This window comes from Bos indicus x Bos taurus, chromosome 4, assembly GCF_003369695.1.
Source record: "Bos indicus x Bos taurus breed Angus x Brahman F1 hybrid chromosome 4, Bos_hybrid_MaternalHap_v2.0, whole genome shotgun sequence".
NCBI classification, from domain to species: Eukaryota; Metazoa; Chordata; class Mammalia; order Artiodactyla; family Bovidae; genus Bos; species Bos indicus x Bos taurus.
In genome coordinates, this window is record NC_040079.1 from 23,322,759 (window position 1) to 23,333,787 (window position 11,029).

The window sequence follows — 11,029 nt, forward strand, 5'->3', positions numbered from 1 at the left end:
GCCTACTCCTGACACATTCGGCATTATCTTGGGTACAGAATCCTAGGCTGTTGGTCTGAGTTCTGTGCTCTGACCCATTGGATCGAGTCACTTCCCCTCAGGTTTCTCTGTGCCCAGTGGCCCACTCTGATTCTTCTCCAATACAACAAGTGATTTTATTTTTTCCCATGCCTTGCAGCATGTGGGATCTTAGTTCCCTGACCAGGGATCAAACCCATGCCCCCTGCATTGGCAGCTTGGAGTCTTAGCCACTGGACCATCAGGGAAGTCCCTATAGCAAGTGATTTTTTTATACTTCTCTTTTTTCCCCAGCCTCCTAGTTCTAGTAATATATTTAGAACTTATTATCATTTAGTTTTTTAAATTTTAGTTACTAGTTTATAAACATGGCAATTGGAACTTTTAAATTCTTGGGGGTGGGGGGGAGCCCTAAATTTGTATTTAGTTCTCTGGCCATTGATTTTATTTTTTTCTTATAGTTTATGATCTGCATTAGAGAAATGGTTTCTCATCATTCGCCCCAGGGGATTTTAATGAGTGGGCGGGGTGTGTCCATTCTGAAATGTTGCCTTAAGAACTTGTTCTCTGTGAGATGAATGAAACCCACAATCCAGACCACCCCTAGAAAAAAGAGCCTGTGATGCTGTTGCTATTACCTGCATTTGTCTGAACAGCACACAGGGTGGTTAATTCAGGTCCACAATTTATTTTTAAATTTATATTAGACATTTGTTTTGGCTTCTTGTCTTGCTGAGTCCTTAATACAGTGTTATGGTTTTCAGTTTTCACTCTCTCCTTCTCTTGATCTACTTGGTGTTGGAGGTTCCAACAATGACTGAAACCGTGGAAAAAGAATTAAAGAGAAGGGATCAGGCCATCCTATCTGTAGGATGGAATGCTGGCTTTTGGCGATCCAGGCTGTATGGAGAAAAGGGCTAGACATTATCCCATAAACTCCTTGTCATTTCACCAGCCTCTGTCATTCAGAATCCACTAGGACAAGAAGAGAAAGGTCCTTTGTAGTTACTTCAGTTTAGCTGATCTATAACTGTATCCATTTTACTATCATCCCCATCCCCCATGGGAGATGGGAATAGTCAGGGATTTTCCGGACTCCATAGAATAGGAAATTTTGAGGCTGCCCTTGTATCCCATGGAGGTTGACTCCTGCCTTGATGTACCTTGGAGAGCACTCTGATGAGTGGGTTGACTTGATACGCACCAGAAAGACAGAGTGAACTTGACCTTACCCGGAATGAAATCACCTCATTCATCTGACAAGGTCCCTTACAGTAAGAATTTTGACCAAAGTACCAGAGAGCTTAAGCAACTTTCAATTTCATTAAAAAAAAAAAACCAGAGTCATTGGGGAAAAAAGTGACCAACCACCTAAGTCATCCTCCTACCTCCAGGCTGATGTTTGAATGAAGATGGTGAAACTGTACATTCCGTCTTGTGTCCTCTCTGCTGGTGCCGCCCAGCCTCAGTTTTGCTGGCAGAACCCCTGTAAAAATGTTGGATTGCTTTAGAGGAGAGCAGAAGTCATCCAAATTAGAGGTGTTCCACTTTTCCTACAAGTTGTCTTGAACCTTCCAAATAGACCCTCAGCCTTCTCCAGACCATGATAATATGCCCTGTGGTTTAGGGGACAGTTCAGTGTTGAATCCAGTTTGGATTCAGGAAATGTGGTCACCATATGACTTTCAGTTAAGGAATGTGGAAACCAAAAATTGAAACTGTCAACTTCAGTCCCTGAAACTCCCTCAAGCCGAGTCAGCTGTAGACGGAAAGCAGCTGTACTTCAATTGAATGCAGTGACACAGACTTCTTGAAGTGAGTTTGTTGAGGCAAGACCTCCACATGCTTCAGAGATAATGCTGGAAAGCTTGATTTATCTCACTTCTCTGTCCCCTGACTTATCTCACTTCTTTGTCCCCCAGCGTAGTCTCTGCCTCTCCTGGGAGCATCCTCACTGCACTGTGGTCCCTGACACTTTGCTGAGAGGACAGCCTGCTTTGAATATCACCCCTCAAAGTAAATTATATTTCCATAATGACTTTTAAATGCAAATGTGGAGATTGAGATCAGTGGCCACATTGCAGGATACCACTCTGCTCCAGGGCTCCCCTGGTGTCTCAGATGGTAAAGAATCCACCTGCAATGTGGGACATCTGGATTCGATCCCTGAGTTGGGAAGATCCCCTGGAGGAGGGCATGGCAACCCACAGAGGCGCCTGGCGGGTTACAGTCCATGGGGTCACAGAGAGTCACACACATCTGAGTGACTAAGCACATACATACTCTGCTCCAGCTAGGCCTTTCCTTACTAGACTTGGTCCTAGGAGCGGCCATGCCTGGGCTGGACCCCAAGTGGCCCATGTTTGGGGAGCCACCTACAGTGCCCTTTACTGGTGAGTCTGCCCACAGGTCCTCACCAGTGCCCACAGCACAGGTTGAAGGCCTGTGCTCGCTCACTCCCTGTCCCTGGAGAACATACACAGCAGGGGTTGAAGGCCAGATGACTGGGTCCTATTGCTTATTTTTTGCTGCCTGAGCGGTTTAAGAGACAAGGGTAAAAACCATTTTCTTCATTTCATAGCCCTGGGCCATGTTTCTCAGTCAACATCAAACCAGAAATGCAATGCCAGCCTGCAAATTTCAGCTTTGCCTTGCATCTCCCTAAGGTAATGTGCAGCCTGATCTCAGAAGCATGACCACAGAGTCATTGAAAACACGATTCAACAGTGAACTGAAGTGGCAATGTCATCTTATTTCAAGGCCAGCTGCAGGGCAGGAGCTGGGAGCTCAGCTTTAACAGAGGGTGAAGAGGGTGTCAGCTCACCTGCTGGTGGGAGTTCGAGTTTCCTCAGTGTTCTTAAAAACCGATTGCAGCAGCCACGTTTTAAATGTGAGTCCACACACTTTACCCTGAGGTGGTTAACACAGAACTTGGAAATCTCAGTAACTAAGGTGAAGGTGATTTTCTTTCACTGGAGATGTCTCTTTCAGCCAAGTTAGATGTTATTGTATAGAAGTAGTCTAGAGGGGTTACGCATCACCATTAAGATACTACTATTTCAGGAACATGGGAAATTACTATCCTGAGTTTTTATAACCACTTCCAACTCCCTCATTGTAGGAGCGGCTTATTCATCACCGTATGGACCAGCCATACCACTTAGCTCTCCACTCCTGCATTTTCTCCTAGCGGGGAGAGGGGTTTTCTCCTATAGTACCACGTCATACTGGCCTGGCCTGAATCATTCATACATTGATACATCAAACCAGCAGAAGCTACCTCTGGGCCCCAGTCACTGTTCCTGGAGTCAGGGAAATACGGATCAACATGATGGACAAGGTCCTGACCTCATGGAGCTTATGTTCTTGCGGTGGGGAGGAGGGCCTGAACATTAATGTCAGGGAGTAATAAATGTTCTGTGAAATACTGCAGCAGGGAAAAGGAATAGCTCAGGGAGAGGGAATAAGTCTTGGAGGGGAGGGTATGCTATATTAGTGGGCAATAAAGATAGCTGAATGTGACATTTGGCAGATTCTTGAGTGTAGTGAGGGCACCATTCATATGAAGATCTGGGGAAGGGTATTCCAGCCTAGGGGAGCAGTGAACACAGGTCCTCAGGTAGGAATGAGTTTGATATGTTAGGAGGTCATATCAAGGAGACAGCAAGGAGGTCCCAGGGGCTTGAGTGGAGTGAAATAGGCAATGCTGGCAGATGGTTCAGAGAGGTACGCAGAACTTCATTGTCCACGGTAAGAATTTAAGTTTTATGCTGAGCGTGGTTCAAACAACAACGAAAAAAAAAACAACTGGAGGGTTTGGTGCAGGGTCATCGGTTAATCTGATCCTTTAAAGATCACTAGCTGCTGTGTGCGGAGAAGGCAATGACACCCCACTCCAGTACTTTTGCCTGGAGAATCCCATGGACGGAGGAGCCTGGTAGGCTGCAATCCATGGGGTCTTGAAGAGTTGGACACAACTGAGCGACTTCACTTTCACTTTTCACTTTCATGCATTGGAGAAGGAAATGGCAACCCACTCCAGTGTTCTTGCCTGGAGAATCCCAGGGACTGGGAAGCCTGGTGGGCTGCCGTCTATGGGGTCACACAGAGTCAGACACGACTGAAGTGACTTAGCAGCAGTAGCAGCAGCTGCTGTGTGAAGAATTATCTGAAGTATGGCTAAAGTGGAAGCAGGGGAAATAATAGAAGACTGTAACATTAATGACGAAGTAAAGGACTTCCTTGGAGAAGGAAATGGCACCCCACTCAGTATTCTTGCCTGGAGAATTCCATGGTTGGAGGAGCCTGGTGGGCTGCTATCTATGGGGCAACACAGAGTTGGACATGACTGAAGCGACTTAGCAGCAGCAGCAAGGGACTTCCTGGTGGTCCAGTGGTTAAGAGTCTGTGCTCCCAATGCAGAGAGCCCAGGTTTGATCCTTGGTGAGGGAACTAGATCTCATATGCCACAAGTAAGATCCCACATGCTGCAATGAAGATCTCATGTACCGCAACCAAATTAAAAAAAAAAAAAATGATGAAGAGGCGGTGACTGGGACTAGGATGGGAGCAGGAGAGAGAGAAGTCATCACATGAAGGATGTCTACAGATGCCAGTGGGCCCAATAAGACTGACGATTGCCTTAAATGTGGGGTGTGAGGAAAAGAGAGGGAAAGTATAAGAGCTCCAAGATTTCCCTGAGCAACTAGCAGAACGGTGATACCATTTACTGCATTGGAGACACGACTCTAGTGGGTTCAAGTTTGATCCCATCAGGTGGAATATATAAATCACAACTCCAAGCCAAAATGCTAAGTAGGCATTAGATCCCTGCTGGGGCTATAGATGGAAGACTGAGCCGTCCCCATCGAGATGGCACAGAGCTGGGCACTGGTTGTGCTCACCAAGCGAGTGAATGTGCAGAGTGAAGAGGGTTGAAGACTTAACCCTGTGGCTCCCTGAAGAGGGTGAGCCAAGAGGAGTGGGAGGACAGTCAGGGAAGTGGGAGATCAATCCAGGCTGACCTGCCATTCAGGGGAAGAAAAGGTTTCAAGGACAGAGTGACCAGCTGTGCGAAACGCTGCTGGTGGACTGAATAAGATGAACACAGAATTAACCAAAAGGTTTGGCGACCTGATGGCCACCTGACGAGGAGTCTTGGTGACTGGTGAGGATGAAAGCTGGTCACATAGGGTTGAGAAAAGAATGGGTTTGGAAAGTGGAAACAGAAGAGGCAGCATTTGTGAGTAGTTTCGCTATGTGAGGAGTTGGGGGTGGGAGAGGTAGGTGGAGGAGATGAAGGTGATCAAAAGGTACAAACTCCCAGCTATAAAAGAAGCAAATGTAAAATAAATGGAAATAGCCGCCTGCCAGTGCTGGAGACATAGGAGATGAGGGTTCAATCTGTGGGTTGGGAAGATCCCCTGGAGGAGGGCATGGCAGGCCACTCCAGTGTTCTTGCCTGGAGAATCCCCATGGACAGGGGAGCCTGGTGGGCTACAGCCCATAGGATCCCACAGTGTCAGGCATGACTGAAGCAACTGAGCATGCATGCCAAGTAAGAGTAAGTGGTGTCATGTATAGCATGGTGAGTATAGTTAATAATACTGTATTAAATTCTTAAAAGTTGCTGATAATAGATCTTAAAAGTTCTCATCACAGGAAAAAAATTTTGTAACTACATATGGTGACAATGTTAACTAGATTTAATGTGGTGATCATTTCACAATATATACAAACATTGAATTAGGTTATTCACCTGAAACTAATATAACACTGTATGTCAATTACATTTCAATTAAAATATACACATCTCTATCTCTCTCTATGTATATATACACTGCTGCTGCTACTGCTGCTGCTGCTGCTGCTGCTAAGTCGCTTCAGTCGTGTCCGACTCTGTGCGACCCCATAGACGGCAGCCCACCAGGTTCCCCCATCCCTGGGATTCTCCAGGCAAGAACACTGGAGTGGGTTGCCATTTCCTTCTCCAATGCATGAAAGGGAAAAGTGAAAGTGAAGTTGCTCGGTCGTGTCCGACTCTTAGTGATCCCATGGACTGCAGCTTACCAGGCTCCTCCGCCCATGGGATTTTCCAGGCAAGAGTACTGGAGTGGGTGCCATTGCCTTCTCCACTTTTCCCTTATAGGTTATTACAAAATACTGAGTATCTATTTTCTCTGTAGTAGTATGCTGCTGCTACTGCTGTATATATACACACATACATACAAATACATGTGAAAAGTGAAAGTGTTAGTCATGTCCAGCTCCTTGTGACCCCACAGATGGTAGCCCGCCAAGCTCCTCTGTCCATGGAATTCTCCAGGCAAGAATACTGGAATGGGTTGGCTATTCCCTTTTCCAGGGGATCTTCCTGACCCAGGGATTGAACCCTGGTGTCCTGCATTGCAGGTGGATTCTTCGACACCTGAAGCACCAGGGAAGCCATGTATATAGTGGTAGGTCAGTTAGATGGCTACATGGGAGAAAAAGGAAACGGGACTGCACCTCATTCCTCACTCAGAAGTCAATTTTCATTGTAATATCATTTAAATGAGTAAGTCATGCCTCTAGAATACAACATAGAATAGCTTCACGACTTCAGCCAAAGGAAGTACTCCTTAAAACAGAATACAAAAATGGTAACCATAAGGGAAAAGGTTGATAAATTGGATTGCTTTAAGAATTTCTATTCATCAAAACACCATGAAGAGAGTGAAAAGGCAAATCTTAAGAGAGAAGATATTTGTGAAGCATAAGCCAACAAAGGGCTCACATCCAGACTATATAAAGAACTACAAATCAGTAAGAAAAGGCAACGGAACAGAAGAAATGAGCAATGAGAAATGAGACTGAAATAAGCACTTCGCAGGAAGTAAATATCTAAATGGCCAATAAGCATATGAAATGTACTCAACAGCATTGCTAATTAGGGACACGCAGACTAAATGCACAACGAGATGCCACCATTCATCCACCAGAATGGCAAAAACTAAAAAGATGGGGAAAAACTGCCTGTTGACAAGGATACAAAGCCACTAGCTTCTCATGCATCGCTGGTAAGAGCGCAAGTGGGCGCAACCAGTTTGGGACGTGATCTGGCGTCATCTGTTAAAGTGGAACACATTGTCTCAGTTGTAACAAAAGTCCTCTAGGTGACTGGGTGGCTTAGAAACAATAGAGATTTATTTCTCACGGCTCCAGAGGCTGGGAAGGTAGGATCACGGTGCTGGGGGATTGGTGTCTGGGGCAGGCACAATCTGTAGGTGACAATCTTCTCTTGTACCCTCCTATGACGGAAGGGGTGAGAGGGCTTTCTGAGGTCTCTCTGTTTATAAGGGCACCAGTCCCACTCATGACAGGTCTCCCCTCATGCCCTAGTCACCTCCCAAAGGCTCCACCTCCAGATACCATCATAATGGGGGTTAAGTTTCAGTATATGAATTTTGAGGTGACACAAACATTCAGTCTGTAGCACGGACCCATATTTGATGACCCAGCAATACCATTCCTATGTACATACCTAAAGTGTTCAGTAGCATTCACAATAGCTGCAAAGTAAACAATCATATGTGCATCATAATGAAAACAATATATATATATTGTGACATATGGAATATTATACAGTGATACAGGTGAGTGAGTTATGGTTACAAGTAAAAATAGATGATGCTCACAAACTGTTGGGCGAAATAAGCCAAGGACTTAAAAAATACGTGTTGTGGGACTTCCCTGGTGGTCCAGTGGTTAAGAATCTGCCTGCCAACGCTGGAGACTTGGGTTTGATCTCTGGTCCGGGAGGATCCCACATGCTCCGGGACAGCTAAGCTCCTGTGCCACAACTACTGAGCCTGCGCACCTAGAGCTCAAGCTCCTCCCAAGAGAAGCCCACACACCGCCACCAAGAGTAGCCTCCGCTCACCGCAACTAGAGAAAGCCAGAGCACAGCAGCAAAGACCCACTGTAGCCAAATAAATAAAAGGTTTTAAAAAATACATGGATAATTCCACTTCTATAAAATTCTTAAAATGGAGAGATGAATGATAATGTTTAAGGACGGATGCCTATGTGGTAAAACTGCTGCTGCTGCTGCTGCTGCGTTGCTTCAGTCGTGTCCGACTCTGTGCAACCCCATAGACGGCAGCCCACCAGGCTCCCCCGTCCCTGGGATTCTCCAGGCAAGAACACTGGAGTGGGTTGCAATTTTCTTCTCCAATGCATGAAAGGGAAAAGTGAAAGTGAAGTCGCTCAGTAGTGTCCGACTCTTCGCAACCCCATGGACTGCAACCTACCAGACTCCTCCATCCACGGGATTTTCCAGGCAAGAGTAAAAAGGAATGGGTTGCTAATTGCCTTCTCTGAGGTGTGGTAAAACTACATAGAGAAGTAAGGAAGAGTTATCATAAATGGATAGCAGTTAGGTTCCTGGGCGTTGGAGTGGGTACTGATGCATGCATGCCTGTGGGCACGTTCAGTCATGTTTGACTCTTTTCAATCTCGTGGACTGTAGTCTGCCAGGCTCCTCTGTCCATGGGATTTCCTAGGATACTGGAGTGGGTTGCCATTTCCTCCTCCAGGGGATCTTCCTGACCCAGGGATCAAACCCACGTCTCCTGTGTCTCCTGCATTGGCAGGTGGATTATTTACCACTGAGCCCCTTGGGTACTGATGAGACAGGGCACAAATGGGTCTTCAGGGGTCTTGGTGATGTTCTATTTCTTCGGGTGATTAACAGATCTACTTAATTATGGTAATTGATCAAGCTGCATACTTCTATTGTGTGCTTCACTGTGTGTCTTATACTTCACAATGTAAAGAGTTCAAGATAAATTTAAACAGGTTCAGGCTTATCCCATCATTTCCGCTCCCTTGATGATTACTAGTGATTGACATTTGTTGAGTAATCTGAGCCAGAAGCTGTATTAACTATTTTATATGTATTATCTCTGATTGCAATAATGCTAAAAGTTAGCTACATTTGTTATCCCCATTTTCCAGATAAGAAAACTGAGGCTTGGAGGGGTAAGTAACTTGCCAAGGGTCATACAGCTAGTAAATGTCAGCCCTCCCTAGATGTCTGGCTCTTAACTGCTGTGTATTCTCCTCTCCGTACACGCATCGTCCTGCCGATAGATGTTTAGGGCAGGCTTCAAATCCCGCACGGCATCTATTCCAGTGCAGTTGTACAGTATAAGCTCTCAGTAAATGTTGAGTGAATAATGAATAGAAACCCCTTTCTTTTCATCCGCCTCCTCTCATGTACTGGGTGCTGCAGTGCAAGATTTTCTTGCCTGGGCGAAGTTCCTAAAGTTTCAAGCGGAGGAAAAATAACAGGAAAGCCTCCTGCTTGAAGCTGATGCGAGTTTTGCTCGCTGGGGTCTGTCAGACAAATTGCCTACTTCCTTTTTTACTTTCCCTGAGCTCCCAGACATCTGCCTAACTACATCGTGTTCCTCCCTTGGCCTGCCACCCAGGAAGCGGAGATGGAGATGTAGCCAGGCTGTGTGCATGCCTGCTGCTTCCGCCTCCGGAGGGGGTCCCAGGTGCAGCCCCTCTAAGGCCCCAGGTGGGCCAGAGGGTGAAAGGCGCCGAGCCCAGCTATTCCAAGTAAAACTCCCAGTCCCCCCATCGCTGCTGGTTTCCCAAGGTCTTCTGAGGCAAAAAGACTTGGGAAGGGAAGTAACTGGGGGTCTGGAACTTTCAGGCCGTGTTCAGGGGTGGTGTGTCGAAGTTGGAGCCACTCACTAATGCAGTTGTGCACAGAGCTTCTGCGTGGGGCTCCAGGAGGCATCCCCAGCTCAGCCTTTGCCACCTGCCTTCCCTGGGTGCTCTTCCCCTGATGTCAGAAGATTAAAAATAAACAACCACAAAAAAAAGAAGAAATCAAAGTTTGAGAACTCTGCACATGGTTTCCTGGATGATTTTGGCCACAGTCTCAGTGGTCCAAAACAGCTGATTATTAACAATTCCCTACCCACCACTCATGTCCCCCACACTGGCTCCTTCTGGCTTTTGACTACCCACCCACTTCATGTTCCTGTTACCAGGACCTGAATTCTAGAGGTCCCTGGACTGCCTTACTTATCCACACCTACCCAGGCCCACCCACGAGTACTATCCATTTGGACCTGACAGTCTTTTAGAGCCAGGAGAACTTGGGCCAACCCTTTGTTTTATAGACAGCTTGAATCCGCATAAATAACATCCTTAGAGTGAGGATTACTGGGCACTGAAAAGGTTACAGGTGGTCTATAATGTCCTTCAGGAAAATCTCTATAAATCTGTAGAGGGTGATGTAAAAGGGTCAAGGTCTCTCCTAGGTCTTTTTTCCATAATTTCTCCCTCTAGCTGTGATAAATGATGTTTGCTGAGGCCTGAGTGTTAATCCTCTTCTTGACTGATGGAACCTTGAGTTTGTTCAAGCATCAGCCTTTCAGGCGAAATGAGTATTCCCCACCCAGCCCCCGGGGGTGAATCTTTGATTAATCCAAGGCTATCAGTGTCCTGGCAGTGTCCTTGCCAGTGTCCATACCTAGGTTTAGGAATGGACATGTGACGTAATTCTGGCCAATGGGGTTTGAGGAAAGTTTCCTGAGTGCTGCTGCTGCTGCTAGGTCGCTTCAGTCGTGTCCGACTCTGTGCGACCCCATAGACGGCAGCCCACGAGGCTCCCCCGTCCCTGGGATTCTCCAGGCAAGAACACTGGAGTGGGGTGCCATTGCCTTCTCCAATGCAGGAAAGTGAAAGTGAACTTGCTGAGTCTTCTCCGACTCTTAGCGACCCCATGGACTTTGGCCCACAAGGCTCCTCCATCCATGGGATTTTCCAGGCAAGAGTACTGGAGTGGGGTGCCATAGGAAAGTTAAAAAGCAAATTAGTAAGGCTAGGTCATGTGTCCCCTAGAGGCCTTGGATGTTGCTCTGGGAGTATACGAGGCCTGGAGCCCTGGTGTCCACATTGTGATCATGGAGTGAGGGACTTGAGGGCAGAGACCAAGAGGTGGGGATAACAG